Source organism: Crocuta crocuta, unplaced genomic scaffold, assembly GCF_008692635.1.
Source record: "Crocuta crocuta isolate KB4526 unplaced genomic scaffold, BGI_CrCroc_1.0 scaffold83, whole genome shotgun sequence".
Taxonomy (NCBI): Eukaryota; Metazoa; Chordata; class Mammalia; order Carnivora; family Hyaenidae; genus Crocuta; species Crocuta crocuta.
In genome coordinates, this window is record NW_027529638.1 from 6240399 (window position 1) to 6263942 (window position 23544).

Consider the following 23544-nt stretch of genomic DNA (forward strand, 5'->3'; position numbering starts at 1 on the left):
AATTAATGATTACTTTAAAAATATGTGACAGTAAGGGGTACCTGCCTGGCTCGGTAGGTAGAATATGTGACTCTTGATCTCAGGGTAGTGAGTTTGAGCCCCTCATTGGGCATGGAGTTTACTTGAAAAATATATTCGACAGTAACACACTTGTATATTTAGCTTTATTAATATTTGAAAACAATAATGAAAAGTAACTTCTTATTTTTAATGTTTTATTTATTTTTGGGAGAGAGAGATCGAGACATCATGAGCAGAGGAGGGTCAGAGAGAGAGGGAGATCCAGAATCTGAAGACAGGCTCCAGGCTCTGAGCTGTCAGCACAAAGCCCGACTCGGGGCTCGAACCCACAAACCCTGAGATCATGACCCGAGCCAAAGTCCGATGCCCAACCGACTAAGCCCCCTAGGCACACCTGAAAAGTAATTTCTTTGGATGTAAACTTTCATTTTTACGTACAATCAAATGTGCTTTTTAAAAAAATTAATCAAGGGTAGGGGCGCCTGGGTGGCTTAGTCGGTTGAGCGTCCGACTTTCGCTTAGGTCATGATCTCGCGGTTCGTGGGTTCGAGCCCCGCGTCGGGATCTGTGCTGACTGCAAGCTCCAAGCCTGGAGCCTATTTCAGAGTCTGTATCTCCCTCTCTCTCTGACCCTCCCCTGGTCACGCTCGCTCTCTCTCTCTCTCTCTCTCTCTCCTAGAAATAAATAAAAATATTTAAAAAATTAATCAAGGGTAAACACTCTATTTTCTGATTGACGATCGTGAAAAAATGAAAAACTCCAGTGAGCACTGTGCTGCCTGGAAATGAGAAAGTCATTGGATAAATTGCTGAAGTTGATGTCATCTAGGATGGGAGCTCCTAAAAAAATCAGCCTTCTCTCCTTCTGTGTTTGTTTTTTTCCTCAAGTTCCTAAATACATAACATGTGCTACTATATCAGTTTCAATATCTAGAGACTTCAAGCTATTTGGAAGAAAAGATACTTAAATGTGGTAATGTATAGTTCAAACAGTTTCTCCGGAGGTGGTCATTATAAACTTCATCCCTACACTAAATTTTTTCCTCTGCCCTATGAAGACTATAGGGCAGCAAATCAATTCCTTTTTGGTCCAACCAAATCCCATTTCCCCCTCCTTAAGCAGAGAGAGCTCTTCCATGTGTCAAATAGCCTTGTGGTAATTCTGCCTAATCAGTGGAATTGGCAAATGAAGAAAAAGATATTTGAGAAAAGGATTTTATTTAGTCAAGTTGCTTTCAGATTTCTCGTAAGATAGCTAAACACCATGAACTCCCTTTTCTCTTCCATCTGGCTTCTCTTTCCACCCTGAGACAAAAACTACAACAGTACCAAAACAAAACCACATACAACCAAAGTTTAATACCTTCAAGACATTGTAGTATTCTGACCAGGCAATTAACCTAGCTGCCACTTGTTTAGGAAATGTGGGTCAGAAAAACAAAGGTGGGAAATACTCCCACATAGCTAGAAGGATTTTTTTTTTATTATTTATCAGGCAAACGTATATGATTAAAATATTCAGGCAGTATTATTAAACATCCACCTCCTTATTGGCTTAATAGAGTGCTAAATTTTCTATAATAACAACCCAATAACATTTAAAAACAATTTTTAAATGCACATTAATATAGTAAGGAACTGAGTTCACACTGAATAATTTGGATTTGGAATCACTGTGGTCACTTTATCTTCTTTTGGAATAAAAATGAACCAAAGCCTGAAATGATGTAATACTGAATCAGGATAGCCTGCTATATCTGGAAGAAAATGTGGAGGATTCACTGGAAACATTGGGTTGTCCAATTAGATGTGGCAGTGATGTACAGAAGAAGTCAAATATAACTTGTAGGATGTTGCTACAATTCACCAACAGAGGGAGTACGGTGGGAGAATTGAATCAGAGGAAGATACTAGGTTTAGTTGTGGACATTTTGAGTCTGAGATGTCTGAGGGACAGGTAAGACAATGAAGACAGTAGGCAGTTGTGTATTCGAGTCTAAATTCACAGGATAGGAAAGGTAAAATTAGTTGTTTCTGACCCATGATTACAAAGAAGACAAATATCTTCCCCCCAAAAAACAACAAAATGCAAACAACAAACACAAACAAATAAAAAGAGATAGAAGCAAAGCCAAAAAGAAACAACAAGCTTAAAGAATCAGCAAAGGAGTCTGAAAAAATATCACATAAAGACACAGATACAGAAAATACAAAAACTAAAACAGTGAAGCAGTAATCTATAGGTCAGGAAGTCAGGAGGACAAGAGGGATCGCAAATATCTAGAAAAGGTTTTGTTATTCCTTGCCTACTCGTATGTGCTAGTCAGGGCACTGTGAGGGAATGATCTGATGGAATTTACATGACCAGTAATTGAAAGGACAGACAAATTAAGGAGATTCTACTTTGAGTATGCCTCATTTCTAAGAGCTATGGGTATATATAAAGAAATAGAAATTAACATGAGTAAAAAATACCCTACTATAATAGTGGATCTTATTTTATATATATATAATCTATGATTCTGGGACATTTCAGTTTATAAAATATATGTTTTCATTTTATAAAAGAAAATAAACGTGAGATTTGAGACCATTTTGTGATTTAGATTCAGGTCTTCTTAGGAGATAGAAAATTAACAATAATATGAAACAAAATATGGAGGCAATGAGATTAAGAAAATATTGTGGATGAAGTCTCTTAATGAGAGCTCTCTGATTCTAAAACCCAGCTAATCAAGATCTGAGGCACCTTGCTTTGCTGATTTGTGCTACTTTGTCAATGTTTTTCACTAAACATTCTCTGTGATTTATAATGTGGAAAACTGATTTTTCATTATGTTGCAAAGGAGAACTTGGTATGTTATACATCTTTCCTTTAATATTTTTCAGTATACATTTTGAAACATGTAATTCTTAATACACTTGATTTGTGCCATAAAATGAATCTTTATAAAATCATTATACACTATTATATCATATAAGATATGTTGATTATCCATAGTTTAAACTTTAGTCTCTTCATCTAAGTAAATGTCTCCAACCACAGTATCTAGTTAGAATAATAAGAGGAAATAATAACATGCATAATATTAAAATAATATGCTATTCCTATTATCTCAATGTTTCTCAATATTCTTCAAGATGATACATGTCACCAGAGTGATTCCTTTAAAAGAAATAATCTAACCCACTAAAATTCAGTTGAATTTTTTTATCACTGTGAGTTAGCAGTGCTGAACATGTCAGTGGTCAAAGGCCCCTCCCTACCAGTTATCCACTACTCATTCCAACCACCACCACCACTTTCCCATGTTCTACCTTTAGTTAAGAAACGAAACTAATATAATCTTACATGCCAATTAGACCTCAATTAAAAAGAAATGCTTGTGTGGGTAACTAGTTTAGCAACCTATCTCAATAGTCTATCTTGTCTCAGTTTTAGACAAGACTTTCTCTAGTTCACTCTTTATTATCAACAGAGTTTGCGTGTGTGCTTGTTAGGGGTGGCAATTAATGAACTACATTTTTCTTTGTTAAATCTACTTTTGTCAAATAGAAATATACATTCATAAAAAAGGACTAGCCTCAAGAAAGTTTATAAGGTCTCCAATTCTCTCTTAAAAGCACAACCAATGTCAGTTAACCTTTTGGTTCATATGATTCTCTAAGCAGATATTTCACCCTTCTGATTCTTTTAGACATAGTCTAATGCCCACGATATATATTAACTATCATTGTTTTGTCATTGTTATTATTTTATTTTAACTTAAATTGCTATTATTTCAATTTACTTATACAAGTCACATTTGTTCTCTGACATATGGTTCATTTACAATGACAACTTACTTTGGATAACATTTTCAGCTCTGAACTCCTAATTGCCTAGATGGATGTCATCAGTTCTAGGAACTAACCTNTGACTCTGACATATGTGACTCTGACATATGTTCATTTACAATGACAACTTATTTTGGATAACATTTTCAGCTCTGAACTCCTAATTGCCTAGATGGATGTCATCAGTTCTAGGAACTAACCTATCATAATCTTCCTAGAAATACCTATAACAAAAGTTTTTCTATCATTTTAATCTACCCCCAATCATCAAGTGTTTTTTATGATTCTGTCTTCTCTTTTTTAATGTTCATAAACTCCTTTATTATTGGCATTATTTACTATTGCTTCTCTGCATCCTTTTGAAAAATCTTATCCCTAGTTTACACTAATCCAATAGATATTTTTAAATCACTTACTATACTGTAAGAACAGATACTTTGAGTAAATAAAGGTAATCAGACAAGATATGATTATAAAGAGTATACAGTATATGGGCATCTGTATGGCTCAGTCATTTAGCTATCGGACTTTGGCTCAAGTCATGATCTCACAACTCAGGGCCTGGAGCCTGCTTCAGATTCTGTGTCTCCCTCTATCCTTGCCCCTCCCCTGTTCATGCTCTGTCTCTGTCTCTCTCTCAAATATAAAAGAACATTAAAAACATTAAAAAAAGATTTTTAAAAAAGAATATACAGTCTAATAAGAGATGGAGCTATTACATAACCAATATTAACACAAGGTAGGAATGAATATGTTTCTGATATAAAGGGTAAAGATAAACAAAATTCAGAGGAAGTGGTCAATATTTCTGCTTCAAGTAGCTAACAAGTCAGCATTTAAACTGGGTTTTGAAACATAAATTGATTTTGTAAATGTAAAGAGGATTAAGTGATACTCAAAGGAGAGTGAACAGAACAAGAAAACAAAGTGGGAATATTGGGTCAAGTGATATGAAAAATAGCAAGTACTTTTCTTAAGCTAAAATTTATGAATATGAATTAAGCTAATAGAAGTAATGTTTGAAAACTTCATTAAGATCAGGAAATGGATAGCTCTACAATAAGTGAAGAGTTTATTTTTTACAGTGATCTGGTCACATTTTTTGCTTCACATAGATTAGAATGGCATATATTTGAGATATGAATTGGAAAAATTAATAGCAGAGGATTGCTATAATTTTCCCATGATAATTTTAATGACTTTCAATTAGCAAGGTAGAATTTATTTTTATCTTGGATCCCATTTTGTCTTGAGTCCTACTAAGTCCAAAGTATACAGATTATTAGTTTGTTAAATGTCACTTTACATTACTTTTGCACTATTTTTGGTATAGATTAATTTTAGTAAAGTTAAATAATATTGTGATAAATTTATTAGGTTTTGTCTACTACTAAGTATTCAATTTAATCATACTGTTATTATTATTACATAATAATTCAAAGAGTTGATAACCACTGAGATAACTGTCACAAAATGATTAAGGAAAAGCTTGCCATGCTAGATCTCTAGACTAAATAAAATCACTAATTTATTACATTGACTGACAACTATTCCAAAGGTACACATAAAATGGAGCCCTGAAGCAAGCCATCTATATGTGGAAGGTTGGTATATGAAAAACAAGGCATGATACATAGAGAATGAATGCTAAGAGAATGGTTTATCCATTTTAAAAGTAATTGGATCCCTACAACACAGCATACCAACAAATACACTCCCACAGATATAAAATTTGTCACATATCTAAATGTAAAGACAAATATTTTGAAACTATTAGAAGGATATAAAGGCTTACCCAAGATATATATGTATACATATATATAAGTAAATATGTATATGTATATATATGTAAATATGTATATGTATATATGTATAAGGAATACATATATAAGACATTTAGGGATAGAAAATGATTACTTAAACAACAAGTAAAAGTAAAATGAATTTGTTGCCAATTTGTTGAAGTGCTGATGGCATGTAAGTCTAAAGATTTTTATCAGCTATAAAGTTAAGGGAGAAAGCTGTTATTCCCAATAGACTTCAGAGCACCTTAGTGTGACCACTTTATCCTCATCAAAATGCAGCAGACCGTAAATGTATAAAGTACAAAATCTTCTGTATGATAGAAATAGCAGAAGAAATTCTCAAAGTCTACTCAAAACCCTTGATTAAAAATAAACTCTACAGTGCACTACACCAAGACAAATAACTTGGTAGACTATGAATGCTCTTTAGACTCTGGAACTCTGATATTAAGTGCTAAATTTACTATAGTAGTTGCATAACTGAAACAGAATTGAGCAGCATCAATATTTCAAAAATTGAAGTCCTAAAGGCATGCCATAAATTTTGCAAATGACATATTTGATAAAGGGTTAGTATCCAAAATCTATAAAGAATGTATCAAACTCAATACCCAAAAAACAAATAACCCAGTTAATAAATGGGTAGAAGACATGAATAAACATTTTTCCAAAGAAGACATACAGATGGCTAACAGATACATGAAAAGATGCTCAACATCACTCATCATCAGGGAAATACAAATTAAAACTATAATAAGATATCACCCCCTACCTGTCAGAATGGCTAAAATCAACAGCACAAGAAATAAGAGGTGTTGGTAAGGATGTGGAGAAAGGGGAACACTCTTAACACTGTTGGCAGGAATGCAAACTGATCCAGCCATTCTAGAAAACAGTATAGAGGTTCCTCAACAAGTTGAAAATAGAACTACCCTATGATCCAACAATTGCACTACTAGGTATTTACCCAAGAATACAAAAATACAGATTTTAAGGGATACATGCACCTGATATTTATAGCAGCATTATCAACAATAGCCAAATTATGGAAAGAGCTCAAATGTCCATCAACTGATGAATAGAAAAATAAGAGGTGGCATATATATAACGGAATATTACTCAGCCATAAAAAGAATGAAATCTTGCCATTTGCCATTATGTGGATAGGGCGAGAGTGTATTATGCTAGGCAAAATGAGGCAGTCAGAGAAAGACAAATACCATATGATTTCACTCATTTGTGGAATTTAAGATGAAATGGATGAACACAGGGGAAAAAGGAGAGAGGCAAACCATAAAACAGACTTGTAACTACAGAGAATAAATTGTTCCTAGAAAGTAGGTGGGCAGGGGGATGGGTTAAATGGGTGATGGATATTAAGGAAGGCACTTATTGTGAGTAGCACTGGGTTTTATAGGTAAGAGATGAATCACTACATTCTACTTCTGAAACTAATATTATACTATATGTAAACTAACTGGAATTTAAATAAAAACTTGAATCTACAAAAAAAGAAAGAAATAGCTATGGAACTGTGCAGTATCAATATTTCTCAATTGAAGTCCTAAAGGTATACCATATACTTTAGATGATCTGAGTTTAAGGTCTTTAGGAAGATTTTAGTTAATGTAAATGGTTAATGTAAATGGATTACGATGTCCAGTACAGAGTAAGACAGAATATACAAGATTTACTCTCCTGTCTCAACTACTGGAAAACTAGGCAAAATATAATAAACAAGTCTTCAGATATTGGACAACAGGAACTACAAGATTGTGATCTTCAAGAGAAAAGAAACAAACAAAGTGATTCCTATTACTGGACCATTTTTTTCCCTAGAAGCAGTAATGGCCATCTTTTTCCATATTTGATTAAAATTATAAATCTATAAATCCAGAATGCTGCCCAAATAAACATACAGCTAAAAAGATACTTGGCACATCTGTAATAAAACATATTTAACCAATTAGATAAACTAGTTCTTTCAAAAGATCAACACAATTGATAAGCTTAAGTCCAAACTGACCAAAAACAGAATAAAGAAAAATAAATACTAATGCAAAAAATATAAGAACAATACAGATCCTATAGATATTAAATGAATAATAAAAGAATGTTATAAACAGCTATGCATTTGACAATTTATATAATATAGAATTCCACGGAAGACACAAACTACCAAGGTTTACCCATGGTGATATGATAATATTGTGAATAGCCCTTTATCTATTAAAGAAACTATGTATCTATTGAAGTCTTTCCCTTAAAAAAAAAATCCTGCAGGCATAGATGGCTTCAGCAGTGAATTTGAATATGTAAAGAGAAAAAATAATGCAAATTCCACTCATATTCTTCCAGAAAAACTAAAGACATGGAGTTCTTTTCAACTCATTTTATGAAGTCATTTCTACCGCAATACCAAAATCAGATGAAAACATTAGAATAAAAGAAAACTATAGGCCAATACTTTTTATTAACATAGACGTAAAACCACATTCACAAACTGATTAATTGAATCCAACAATATTCAAAATGAACAATGCATATTGACTAAATGGGATTTGTCTGGGAATACAAGGATGGTTTAATCAGTGTCCTACACCATAGTCATAGATCAAAGAAGAAAGAAAAATATTCATGCTCTTCTTACAAGGTATCAAAAAAGCATTTGACAAATTTCAATAAATATTCATGGTAAAAATTCTCAGCCAACTAGAAACATAAGAAATTGCTTTCAACCTGATAAACAACATCTATGAAAAACTTAAAACTAATATATTTATTTATAAAAGACTGAATGATTTTCCCTTAAAATGAGAAAGAAGAGAAAGATGTCTGTATTTACGTCTCCTANTAATAAATAGGCATATTAATTGGAAAAGAAGTAAAACTCTTTAATTCATAGGCAAAACTGAAATTCCATGTAGAAAATCAAGGAAATTTAAACAACAGACACTAGAATTAATAAATGAGTTTAACAATATCACAAAATAGAAGGTCAAATCAACAGTGTTTAAATATTAACCAGATAATACTGGACTTAAAGTCAGAATATAGTACTTAAGAAAAATACTTTATATAAAGTATTTAACAAAACATTGCTAAAGTATTTAACAAAATATGTATTAGACTTGTACACCGAAATAATAAAACACTGATGAGAAAAACTCTAAATAGTTCTAATAAGCAGAGATTTATATGTTGTTCATAAAATAGAAGATGCTATATCAATTTTTTTCCAAAATGGTCTATAGATGAAACACAATACAAATATCAGCAGGCTTCTTTTTAGCTGTGATGAGCTGTTTCTAAAATTTATATAGAAATTTAAATTATCTAAAATAACTAAAACAGTTGTGAATAAGGGAAGTTTACACTACCTGATTTCAGTTTCTTCTACAACTACAGTAACCAAAATAGTTTGGAGTTTGTATAAGGACAGACATAGATAAGCAGAGCAGAACAGAGAGTCACAAATTGACCAACATATATGATGTGTTCATATTTTATGTAGGTGCCAAAGTTGTTCAATGTAGAAAGAAAAATAGTTTCAACAAACATTTCTGGAACAATTTTTTTATATCCAATGCCAACAAAAGGTTTCCTTTCTTTAGGTCATGCCATATACAAAATTTAAATTTGAAATGGCTTTTAGATATAAATATAAGTACTAGAGCTATGGAATTCTTGGGAAAAAAAATGTGTGCCAGTTAATAAACTAGTATGGGTTTCATAGGACCAATCTCTCTTTCCATTTTTTGGCAAGTTTTCATTTCCCTGACTCTACTCAGCCCCTATTCATCTTCCTCCATATTCCCTCATTCTCCCTTTAAAACACCCAGTTACTTCTGTACAATCAAAGTTGAGTTCACTTCACACTGGACTCTTTTCCCTATTTTAATAGCATATTACTGATTAAAATCTGTCCTTACCACTTTGGTGTCTGCCTTTGTTTGTCTTTGACATTAGGCAAAATATTTGAATAGGCATTTCACAGAAGAAGATTATAAACAACAAATAAGCATATGGAAAGTTGCCCAATATTGTTAATCATAAGGAAAATGCAAATTCAAGCTACACATCTACTGTAATAGCTAAAATTAAAAAGATAGTATCAATGTTCATCATGACAAGGAGCAGTTGGCACTCTCATACATCTCTAGTGGGAATGCGTACGTTTTCAGCCACTGTGGAAACTTCTTTGGCAGTCTTTTGTAAAGTTAAATATACACTCACTGATCTCACTTTATGTATTTACCCAAGAGAAATGAAAACATATGTTCACATAATAACTTGAACTCAAATGTTCATAACTGTTTCAGTCACAATAGCTTAAAACTCAAAGCAACTCTAATACCTCATCAACGTTTCAATGTATAAACAACATATTGTATAGTTATTACTGAAATACAATTCAACAATAAAAAAAAAGAACAAGCTACTGACTCATTGAACAACATAGAGAAAGCCAAAAACTATTACACTAGGTGAAAAAAGGAGACAAAAGACCACATATGCTATGATTCAATCTACATGAATTTCTAAAAAATAATAATAATCACAGGAAATAGAATAGTGGCTGCTAAAGTCAATGGGTCATTGAAAGAAAACTCACTGTAAAGAAGTGTTGGAAGTTGGTATGGGAAGTGGGCCAAATGGGTATAAAAGGGAGTCAAACTTCAAGTTACAAAATAAAACTTCAAGTTATGAAATAAAAAAGTCATGGGGTTATAATATACAACATGGCAACTATAGGTAATATTGTGCTGTATATTTGAAAGTTGATAAGAGTATATCTTAAAGCCTCTCATCTGGGTGCCTGGGTGGCTTAGTCAGTTGAGCATCCAACTTTGGCTCAGATCATGCTCTCACAGTTTATAGGGTCATGCCCTGTGTCTCTGTCTTCTGTGCTGACAGCTCAGAGCCTGGAGCCTGCTTTGGATTCTGTATTTCTCTCTCTCTCTACCCTTCCCCTGCTCACACTATGTCTCTCAAAAATTAAAATAAAAAACGTTAAAAAAGATTTAAAAACTCTTATCGCAAAAAATTCTGTAACAATGTATGGTGACAAATGCTAATTGTTGTGGTGATCATTTCACAATATATATAAATATCAATTATTTTGTGCATCTGAAACTGATATAATGTATGTCAATTATACCTCAGTAAAAAAAAAAAATAAGTGATGGAAATGTTCTATTATATAATTTTGGTGGTGGCTATAGAACTATTAAAGCTCTTTGAATCAAACCTTTAAATTTAGTTTTATAATGTTATGTGAATAAAATATCAATAAATATAATTAAGAAATAAATTCATTCTTTCTTGATGCTTAAGTCAATTGAAGGAATAAACACTGCTACTAGGAAAAAAAAACATTTTATTGATTCCAAGCCACCAATTTTTTAATATCTTTAAAACTACAATGCATCTTATAATGCATGGTTTCTTTTCTTTTCTCTCTTTTTTTTTTTTTTTCGAAAGGAAGAGAATGGGGGAGAAGGGCGAAGGAGGAGGGGGAGACAGAATCTTAAGCTGGATCAATGCTGTGCATGGATCAAGCAGGATTGGATCTCATGACCAAAAGATCATGTACTGAGCCAAAATCAAGAACTGGACGCCTAATTGACTAAGCCACGCAGGTGTCCCCAATGTATGGTTTCTTAAAGTCAGAATGGGAAATATTTTTTTCTTTCTTAGTATTATATAAAATAATAAGGCTTCTAACACTTGATGGCATATTAGATTCAATGAAATATGGTAATACTAAAAGGTTAAATTAAACTAATTCTGCCATTTATACTATATGTGTTTCAGGAAAACACACATACACATACACACACAGATATATCACAAGCAATTTGGTTTTTAATTATATTTTTCAAAATTAGAGAAAATATAGAGTATGATAGAAACCTATGTATTTACCATCCATAATTTGTTAAAATTGCTATTTACAAAAAAAGCATACAATTCTTCCCCTCTCCCCTTTTTTCTCTTTTCACAGAAATAACTATATTCTCGAATATGTTACATGTTCTTTATACTTATATTCTTACACTTTGTATTCATACCAAGAAATAACCTAGTCATGGGCCTTAACACAATATAATACTATCTAACAGTCAAAATAAATTAACTAAGTTGACATGTATTAATAGAGATCAATCTTGAGAACTTAAATTAGGGAAAAAAATCAAATAATGAATGTATGAGAATATCAATACCAAAATACCCTAGGCTGTTTTCTACATGCTAGGCATTGTTCTAAACTTTTTACATATATTAAAAATATACATATAAATTCATTTAATCCTGAGAAAAACTCTCACATTATCATCATCCCAGTTTACATATGAAGAAAGTGAGGCATAGATGGATTAAGTATTTTGCTGAAGATCAAACAGCTAATAATTAACTTACTCTTAGTTTGTCTGTTCCCTGAATCTGAGCACTTACCACCCTAATATGTGTAAATACAGTATTGACCTAAATTGCTATAACAAAGAGACAGACACAATAAATATTATGTCTTATTCAGATAAGATTGAGAACAAATGCTTCAGGTCAGCAAGGTGGATGGTGTGAGGGCAGTGGATAAAGTATTTAGTCTCTCAGGAGCCCAGACTTAGAGCAAACCCACCATCTTCAAAAACTGGCTTCCTAGAAGACTCTGGCAATCCCCATTGAACAGAAAGAAAAATAGCACAGAGGACAAAAGTAGCATAGAAGACAAACAATAATTAAGAGCCAGGCCTGGAAGTGGCAGATATCATAACCACACACATTCCAATGACTAAAATTCATTTATTTGGCCATAGTAATCATATGGGAGCTTCTGTCAGGATTCAGATTTATGATCTCTCAGTTTTCTTTTTTCTGATATCAATTCTTCCATTTCCTGAACACTAATCATTGGCAAAAAGCACACAAACAAATGCACTAAAAGTCAAGTAAGTATGTAACCATTTATAGAGTCGAGAATTTAGTTAGTATAACCTCAACTGGCTTGGCAAATATGTTTTTGATTCTCTTTCTGTTTCACTAACTGAAAATGTTTTAGTTTTTTTTTTTTTTTGATGGTTGAAGTTACTATCATTGTTAATTAATTCTAATTTCTGGTTAATTTGAGGTTAATAGCCTCATCTTAGCTGAGCCCCAAGTGTAGGCCTGGCTGGATTCCAGAATTGCTATGGATCAATGATTCCTATGTGTCTTCTGGCCTTCTGTCTCACCTTATGTGTGTTTGCTGAGGTCACCCCATCTCGTTCTCTCCCACTGTATGTTGGATCAAGACAGGACAAATTCTCTTTCTAGTTTCTAAGTCTTATATTAGGTGAAGCTACAATCAAGAAGCTACCACTTAGGTAGCAGCCCCGAGAAGCACCATCACAAATTGATTAAGATTTAGATGATGAGATGATAGACTTCAAGCTAATGCTATAAATGGAATAAGACTTTTGGGAGAGAAGAGAGAATTTTTCATATGGGCAGGATTTGAATATTTATGGTCAGAGAACAGATAGTGGTGCCTGCAAAGACAGCTACATATCGCTTATCCCACAAGCTTTCCGGCAATGTGACATTAACATTCCTCCATCATAATAATTAAACGTACAGAATGATGAAAAATTAAGAAAAAATATATATCAATACACACAGTGACATCATAAATCCTAAATTAAACTATACCCACTGTAGACAATATAAATGAGAAAAAAGAGGATATAAAACAAATACCAAAGGAAATACTTTTGATATAGTTAATGAATGACAGAGCTTCAGCTGAAAAGTGTTTAAGTTAATCTTGACAACAAATTTTTAGTACTTGTGTTTTTAGTGTTATTTTCAGAGAATAACTGCTAACTCACAAGTATATAATAATGGATATATAGGAGCTCCTGGGTGCTCAGTCAGTTAAGTGTCCAACTCTTGATTTCAGCTTAGGTCATGATCTCACAGTTCCTTAGATCAAGTCCCTTTGTCAGTGCAGAGCCTGCTTGAGATTCTCTCACTCCTCGTTCTCTGCCCCTCTCCCACTTGCACAGTGTCTCTCTTGCTCTCTCAAAATAAATAAATAAACTTAAAAATAATGTATATATAAGAAATACGTTAGGGTAAATTTACTTTTTTGAGCTTATTAACTTGTGTATGTATCTATAAGTTGCTATTGTCCACATGAGCCTAAATATTTGTAGGCTTCTTTTCCTTAAGTTTCAGTCATATGATAGAAGTGAGAGATCTATTTTTTATGGTCTCTATAGATTTCATGGACACATTAAATAAATACTCAAAAATAATTTACACACACATACACACATATATGTTTGAAAAATCAGAGAGCAAATGTGTTTTATAAACTCTATGTGACTAACATTAATAAAGGCAAATTTCTTCAGCACTGTCATTTTCTGCTTTTTGTGCATATGTTTACATAGAAGTACATTAAAAGAATCCACTTATGTGCCCCAAAAGTAACAAAGTGTTTTCAATTAGCAATATATTGAAAAGACAAAGCAAAAAACAATTTGCAACTTTTTGGTTTGATTTTAACAACTACAGATTTCTGCTTATATCAATATAGAGTTTTAACAGTTGAACAGAATGTTTTCTGTATCTGTAGGCAGACAAAATAGAACTGCCTTAGAAAGAAAAACAGAAACCAACTCCCCCCCCCCCCCCCCCACCAAGACANCAGCATGGCCCTAGTCTCTAAAGACTGTGATTTGCTTTGCAACCCAATGTTTCCTGCTGTTAGAAAAAAATATGTAAGCTTTGTTTCATGAAAAAGCTTTAACCCGAGAATTACTGCACTACCATGGTTACTCAGTGAAATATATTGCATAATCTACAAGATAGCGAGAAAACATTAGGTTTGGAAAATAAAATGATCTTTCTATTGTTAAATCATCCAATATGCCCCCTATGCATGTGTAGATACCTGTGCAGTTTTCTGCATTCTCTCAGAAACATCTTAACTCTGAAGGAAGTTCCCACAGAGAAGTATGTGTTTCCCAGCAGTGTGCAAATCATTTCTCTTATCTAATAATCTCTTACAAATATACCTTTGGTGGTTCTCTGACTTTCCTAAAAGGTGAGACTCACCACGGGCATTCATTCTGTCTGCCAAATATTTCAGAAGCTGTTTGCTTTTGTGCTGTTATACCTGAGATGGGAGTTCATGACTCCACTGGAGAAGAGAAAGCAACATTCATATTCAAATGCTAAGAAAAATAAAGTAAGCTTCTCATGTATAATCCTATTGTTTTTTTTTTTTAAAGCAGGAATTCTGTTTTACATAGGATGAATGAAGCATTATTCAAAACGATTATACAAGGCAAATAAATATCATTTAAAGTAAAAATGATGAAGTAGTTTTGAAATGTTACTTATTTCCATTACTTTCCAAGTATTGAGAATAACAGGACAGAAAGAACACGCACACAGCATATATGCACACGAGTTACCAACTCAATCTGAAAAAAGCTAGAATTACTTCTATAAAACTGTTGATAAACAAGTCCTTTACTACATGTCTAATTACAATCATTTTACTATAGCATCTAAGAGAACTAGTAATTTAATAAATGTCAATTATCTAATGTTATTGATCAGGTTATATAAACAAAACATGTAACATTGATGTAAATGTTCACGATAAGTTCTAACATAATCAGAAAAGGAGATCTTTTTCTGCCCTCATATGTTTTCCAAATTATTTTTCAAATTTTGAGAAATCACCTACAAAAATAAATCCAACTAACAGAGAAAGATATATTTAGTTTATTTAAATTGACGAATTTAAACATTCAAACATACATCTCTGTGCATTTCTGTTAGCTAATTAAATTCATTTTAATTATCTATATTCAATATAAAATTGTTACTTAGAAACTATAATTAAAAGATTGCTGTGCTGAGTTAGAGCTTAAAAAATAGCAATGTAAATAGTAATATTCCATGTATCCGTGCCACGTATTTTGCCTTCTTTTTGCTACACTCTTAGAGAGCTGTGGTTTCATATTATCTGTCTGAGAAATGCATATGGTTTCAAAATATTAATAAGGAAAACAAATTAACAAGCTATCACTATCAATTTTTCTATTCTTTCTCTATTCATATATATATTTCCTGATTCCTCTTTTTTTAATTGTCTCTTTGTCTTCTGTTATTTATTCCATTTCTTTTGTTCCTTCAGTGTAAGTTATAGATGCTGGAGCTTAACTAATTTTAATGGTAACAGCCTTTGAATCAGTTTCCCTAACCATGTGCAGGAAGGGGAGTAGAGAAGCAGTTATAGTCTTTGCAAAAGAAACCATGGAGAAAATTCAGAATCCCACCGACCTTTTCTGTTTCTGGAGATGGAGGTATATAATTAAGGCATTTGTTTATTAGGTGAGGGGTTGTGGGGTTTTTTGTTTTTTTTTTTTTGATGTTTAAATTTATTTTATTTTAATTCCAGTAAAATAAGCCTACAGTGTTATATTAGTTTCAGGTGTACAATACAGTGATCAAACAATTCCATATATTACTCAGGGCTCATCACATTAAGTGAACTCTTAATTCCCTTAAGTGAAGGGATTTTAAGAAAGAAATATTCAGTTTAGTCTTGTGGGTCCATTATGGTTAAGGCATTTTCAAACTATTAGTTTTCATTCCTGAAGCAAACCATACTGCCCATCTTTAAATGGTAGACTTAACAGCAGAGAATGTGTTCATGAGTAATGTTGTTTAAGCAGGTGAAGTATTTTTGAAGGTATGTGTCATTTGCATGTAAAGTATTAAAGTTCATGTGCTTCAATTTTTATATTATAAAGTTCAAGAAAACCTCCTTATAAAGATCTCTTTAACATTTGAGAAGACTTTTTTGTTTTTGATTATATCTAACACTGCTGAACATTGCTGTTATTAAAAAGACTTTAACAAATCACAAAACAATTGCTTTCATGCGTGAAACAAAAGAAAAATGCATAATCATACAGTTCAGGAAAATGTTATTTAGAAATTCTTGGAGTAAAATCTACAGCTAGAAAGAAAAAGCAGCTTGAAAAAATAATGGTATTGAAATTTGCAACAAATGATTGCATGCTTTAACTATAATAAGAAACAAAGACACAAAAACATGCCAACAGCATGGATTTTTGACTTATTTTTAAATATTGCTGTATTTCTTTATTTTTTTAAAGTTTTTTTAAATGTTTATTTATTTTTAAGAGAAAGAGTGTGAGCAAGAGAGGGGCAGAGTGAGAGGGAGACAGAATGTGAAGCAGGCTCCAGGCTCTGGACTGTCAGCACAAAGCCTGATGTGAGGCTCAAACTCATGAACTATGAGATCATGACCTGAGCCAAAGTCAGATGCTTAACAGACTGAGCTGCCCAAGTGCCCAAATATTGCTGTGCTTCTAAACATAAAATATAATACATGATCTACCTGCAAAGATAGAAGATTAAAACAGTATTGAAAAATCTCTCCCCCCTTTTGATATTTAACAAAATGAAGAAAAATAGTAAAAATAATAAAATCCACCAGCAGGACCTAAACTATGACAGAGATACATGAAATGCCCAACCCAAAAATGTAATAGCTAACAAAACACAAGTGATCTTAGTTAAAAAAAAAAAAAAAATCATCCCTTCTCCATCTCTTCCCAAAAAAAAGCAATACAAGGAAATGATGAGACAAGAAAATTATGGAAATTCTTAAATACTTTCTAATTTTGAGCAAAGCTAACTGGAGTGATTCATCAGCCCTGGGCAAGTCAGTATGACTTTAAAAAGGAAAAATAACTTACATGATACAGGGAAACATCAGTAGAGTGAGAAAGTATCACCATGATTTTCCATCTTCCAGGATATTACACTGAGTTAAGTAAAAGATCTAAAAGCTATGGGAGTGCCACAGTTTAGCTGGCATGAGTGGCTCTGACATAGAATTTAAAAAAAAACAGTAAGAAAAAGAACCCAGCTCAGATTCCACAGTCACAGATGAGGCCTACCCCTTTCACTGCTTATTCTGTTATTCATTCCTTTAATCACTCTTTAGTGAGAATCTGTGATGTATGTGGCATTGTTCTAGGCAGTGAAAACATGACAGAAAACAAATCAGACAAAAATATCTAGTTTGACAGAGTTTACATTCTAATAGTTAGACACAGCTTTTAAAAACAAACAAAACCCAAATAAGCCTACAGCCTATTAGAATATGATAAATGGAATGGAAAAGTTAAAGGAGAAAAGAGAGAGAAGATGACAAGTAAAGACTGGACGGAAGGAGATGGACCATGTGTGGAGGTGAAGGTGAGATTCCAGGCAGCACAGAGAGCTGGTGCAAAGGCCAGTGTGAGAAACAGCCCAGATAGACAGTGATATTAACATGGAGTAAGCTAAGTGGAGATTAGCAGGTGGGATAAAAGGGTAATTGGGGTGGAGGTGGAGGCAGGTACATGGCATAGGGTCTTATACCATTGTATGTATTTTGGCTTCTACATGGAATAAAAAGTGAAACCACTGAGTGCTTTGAACAGAGAGACTTAATCTAACATATCTTAATTGGCACATTCTGACCATGGTCCTGAGAACAGACACTCGGAAGAGCAAGTGTAGAAGCAAGGAGACCCATTAGGATATCATGCCAATAATTCAGAGAAAAGAGGATGCTAGTGGTAGCAGTAGATTACAAAAATAGGTTGAAATTTGTATATATTTGGAAACTAGAGCTACTGGAGTTTTCTGACTGATTAGATAAGCAAGTGAAAGAGAGGAGTCAAGCCCAAAGTTTGGTTTTGGATATGTAAATTTTGAAATGCCCACTTAGATATCCAAATGGAGATTTGATGACTGGAGTTTAGTGAGAAAAGACCCAAGAATTTTGGTATCAGATAGGACATCCAGCGCAAAAGGAACCTCACTCTCTTTGTCAAACAGCTCTGCTGTATTGGGCAGCAGCAGCAAAGGACTATTTAGGCTAACAACAGTACCTCCCATGATAAACCAGTTCACCCAGTTCTTGAGCCACTAGACAGCTACTCAACTGCTTAGCTGACCCACAAATATAAACTAGAGACAAAGCAAGAGAAGAAGCAGAGATTGTTAGTCTGGGCTGCTGGCAAAGGGGCTGTCCCCACTAAGAAGCCCCCTGTCCTTCAAGCTGGGGTTAATACTGTCACCACCTTGATGGAAAATAAGAAGGCTCAGCTGATAGTAACTGCACCTGATATGGATCCCATTAAGCTGGCTATCTTCCCACTTGCCCTGTGTCATAAGATGAGAGTTCCTTTATGCATTATCAAGGGGAAGGCCAGGCTGAGGCATCTGGTCCACAGGGAAGTCCTTCACCACTGTCACCTTTACACAGGTTAACTCAGAAGACAAAGGAGCTCTGGCTAAGCTGGTGGAAGCTATCAAGACCAATAACAATGACAGGAATGATGAGATCTGTCATCATTGTGGAGGCAATGTCCTGGGTCCAAAGTGGGTGGCTTGCACTGCCAAGTTGGAAAAGGCAAAGGCTCAAGAACTGACCACCAAACTGGGGTAAGTGTACACTGTTGAATTTTCTGTACATAAATGTAATAAAAACTAGTTCTCTTTTGAAGGGGAAGGAGAAGAAGAAGGAGGAGGAGGAGGAGGAGGAGAAGGAGAAGGAGAAGGAGAGGGAGGAGGAGGAGGAGGAGGAGAAGAAGAAGAAGGAAGAAGGAAGAAGGAAGAAGGAAGAAGAAGAAGAAGAAGAAGAAGAAGAAGAAGAAGAAGAAGAAGAAGAGGAAGAGAGATCCTTACTGGAGGTAAAACGTGTGACTTTGTCAACATAAAGACAGTACTTAAAGTTGATGCCAAGGTTGTGAGATAAAGAAAACAGGAAGTACGGGAAGTTGAAAATCAGAACCTAAGAGAACTCCAATAAAGGAAATGAGAAGGAACCAGAAAAGGAAACTGAACATATATGGTCAATGAAGTAATATGGTGTCCTAGAAGTTATGCACAGACGTTTCAAGGAAAGGTATCAAGTGCTATGTTAAGTGCTGCTTGGTGCACTTGGGTGGCTCAGTTGGTTAAGCATCCAACTTTGGCTAAGGTCATGAACTTATGGTTTGTGGGTTTGAGCCCCTCATCAGGCTCTCTGCTGACATTTCAAAGCCTGGAATCTGCTTTGGATTCTGTTTCTCCTGCTCTCTCTACCCCTCTCCTGCTTGTGCTCTGTCTGTCTGTATGTCTGTATGTCTGTCTCTCTACAAAACAAATAAACAGGTTTTTTTTTTAATGCTGCTAATAGGTAAGATGAGGACTGACAATTCACCATTGGACTTAGCTACATGACAGTTACTTTTGTCCATTCCAAATGTAGAGACTGAAAACCTACAGGCCTCAAGGGAGAATAGAGGAGAAGAGTTTGGGAAAATGAGTATAGAAACTATGAGAACATTTGCAGTAAATGGAGACCAAGACATTTTGCAGTGATTGGAGGGGATGAGGGATCAAGGGAACATTGTTTTAAATGTGATATATAAGCCTGTCTGTCTGCTGCTGGGGTGATCTAGAAGAAAAAATAATGTCAATGATGAAAGGGAGGAGGAGAACCGCTGAAGAGATGTCTTGAGTGAGAGGAATCCTGATCTAGCACACACTGAGGGAGGAGGCCGTAGGTGGTCCAGGAAACAGTCTAGGAAACAGTCATGAGCACTACCAAATGTGCAAGTGGAGAAAGTGTGTAGATCATAGTATTTAACCTTTATATGTAGTAACAAAGAAAATAATCTTTAGAAAGTAAAAATGTGTCAAGGACAATTCAGTGACATAAATCAGAGCAAAAGTAAGATCTGAACAAAGCTGTCCATTTTAAGATTTTTTAAAAATGGAAAGTAAATCGCATATGTAAACTATTTAAACATACTATAATAGGGAAAAAGAAAAGAAAGAAAAGGTTTGAAGTGGGAGAGGAGCAAAAGATAAAAACAAGAATAAACATCACATGCAAAATTACACAATTAACATGAAACAGAATTCAAGGACTAAACACCTATTCTCAAGAATATTCAGAGACATTGAAGAATTTAGAGAAATTAGAAGCTGAAATAGATCATACACATAACAGTAAAGAAAACAAAACAAGCTGAAGCATAAGGTTTCACGGCTAAGGACATTAACACGAGGCAGAATATTCAAATTGAATATACAGACTAGAAATAGCAAGGATCAGAATAAACATGATAAAAAGCCAAATAAGTGATATAAAGAGAATATTTGAGGCAATTATAAGAAATTAAGAGACAATAGCAACAGATATTAACGATTCTCATTGAGAGATGATGGTAAGTGGGCACACTGACATGATCAAATACAAAAAAATTACTTATTAAAAATCTAGTAAAAGGATACAAACTTAAGAAATATAATAGAATCATATTCTGACATGAAGGAACAAATAAATCTAAAGATATTACACTACAGATCAGAAATAACTTTAACAGAACATTAACAAATGACACAGATTCTGTCTAAACTGTTCTGTGTCCATGATAAAGAATTACTTGACATGTAGGCAGAAAATGCAACCCAATTTCTTCAAGAGGAAAACAATTCAAGCTCGCCTCAAATTTCATCAAGTAAGATTAAATGCCAGAACAGAGAAACAGTGTCTTCAAATTTCAGATGAGAAAAAAAATGTACGAGTGAAGATCAGAAAGTTACCTTTGGATCTAAAGGCAAATGTTAAACATTCACATACATGAGACAACACATGTTGACTGCCCATGAGTTCAAGGATGGTTAAAAAATTATCTATTCAGTATTCAAATCCAGACAACCAAACGATGACTCAAAATTCAAGAATCCAAAAACAGTTTTTAAATGATATAAACATGGTTACTAAAGGGATGATGGTAAATATTGAATTCTTTTAGGGAACTAGGGAAACCATCTAGAAAAATTAAGGTTGCAGGAAAGTCTATAATATAAACCCTTACAAAGAAAACTAGATCTAGCAACAGAATAAATATAAGGAACGGTAAAATGTATAACTTTAACTTTTGGAGTAGGTGGTCACTATATGAAGATTAAATTGAAACACAATTAAAAACATTTCTTTAATGGCTGTTTTCTCCCCACTATACAATTGATAGCAGGGACCATGTCTATTTTACTCCCAAGTGTGAAATGCCCCCTCTCCTCTGCCATTGAGACTTAAAACCAATTTCCAAGAATTCATTAGAGACAGAAAAATTGTGATAGTTGATTCTATAATTGAATATTCATTTATAGCTGAAATAATTTTTATAAGGAGATGTTTTTATATACTATTTGGCTACTCAGTGGATAATTCAAATATGAAAGGATTATAAATAGTCTATTCTTTTGTTTTATTTGCATATATTTTTTGACAAAATGATGTGATTTTTAATTTATAATTAAAAGACTTTCTAAATGGTACTCAGGAAGTTTTACAAGAATTCACAACAGGTCTTAACACATAATGATTTCAGTAAACCTGGCACTCGAGAGCACAATGTGGAGGTACAACAATTATGTGATGACTTAATAGTCCAAGGGGATAAAGACCTTTTTCAAATGTAGGAAAAAAATAATCGTTTTATAGTATTAACCTGTAAAAGCTATTCTCCTTTATAAACTACAATATTAATGTCAGTTTCATACATTTTTCTTTATAAAGAACTCCCAGAGGAAGGAATTTCTGGAGGTTTTCCCAGATATATACAGCTACATTTTCTGTTGTGCTTACAACATCTGCAGAGTATGTATGGTACATCCAGATCCAGATTCTTATGATCAAGGGGTTTCTAATTGCCTCCTCCATATACTCTTTGAGGTAAGTCAAATTCATAACCACTCCTGTAACAGGATCAGTCTCTATAATTGTGCCTATGGCCATTTGGATTGCTGCATTTCCCAAGCAGTTTCAAGTTTTCTTCCTTACTCAGAGATTTGCTGTGGAGCCAGTGGGAGACTAGGTGGCTCCCTGCGGCAGCAACATGTACCCACCAGCCGAGCTCACAAGCTTCTTTCCTAGTAGAAGTACTACAGTATGTAGTTTTCAGGATAATTAATCAGGTCTCTGAAATGTTAGAATGGTTCATACCAGCTCAAAGAACAACTTTTAAATTTTCAGAATTTCCACCAACTGTTTATAATCAGCCATAGTAGAAGTATTTATGTCATAGAAATAGATGCAACAGCATGAGCTATAGAGAATATATTTATCTAATAATTTAGATTTATTTCCAATGAAGAGACTCCCTATTTTTCAGTAATGCTTACTTTAAAAAAAATACTCATTTGAAAACATTAACAATTTTTTTAAACATTTGTTTACTTTTGAGAGACAGAACATGAGCAGGGGAGGGGCAGAGAGAGAAGGAGACACAGAATCCAAAGTAGGCTCCAGGCTCTGAGCTGTCAGCACAGAGCCCTATGCGGGCCTTAAACCCATGAACTGTGAGATCATGACCTTAGTGGAAGTTGTAGGCTCAACTGACTGAGCAACCCAGGTGCCCCTAAAACATTTTAGAACAGCAAGAAAAAAGAAAGGATATTTCTTTTTTTTTTTTTTTAATTTTTAACGTTTATTTATTCTTGAGAGACAGAGAAAGAGAACATGAGCGGGAGAGAGGCAGAGAGAGAGGGAAACACAGAATCTGAAGCAGCCTCCAGGCTCTGGGCTGTCAGCTCAGAGCCCAATGTGGGGCTCAAACTCATGGACCCTGAGATCATGACCTGAGCTGAAGTTGGACACTCAACCGACTGAGCCACATAAGCGTCCCAAGAAAGGATATTTCAGAGTGTACCACTTAGCTAATCATAATTATTGAATACATAGTATTGTGTATTTTTATAAGCTTTTATTATGCATGTTTTTGAAAATTAAAATGCA

The 23544-nt window shown here is 33.8% G+C and overlaps 1 protein-coding gene and 1 pseudogene across 3 annotated transcripts in view; one reads left to right on the forward strand and one right to left on the reverse strand.

The window, feature by feature from the left end:
• Positions 1 to 19200, forward strand: part of LOC144230131 (large ribosomal subunit protein eL8-like) — a 21384-nt pseudogene extending 2184 nt beyond the window's left edge.
• The window catches only part of STPG2 (sperm tail PG-rich repeat containing 2), a 506065-nt gene that overhangs the window by 27397 nt on the left and 455124 nt on the right, over positions 1 to 23544 (reverse strand). The window lies entirely within an intron of this gene.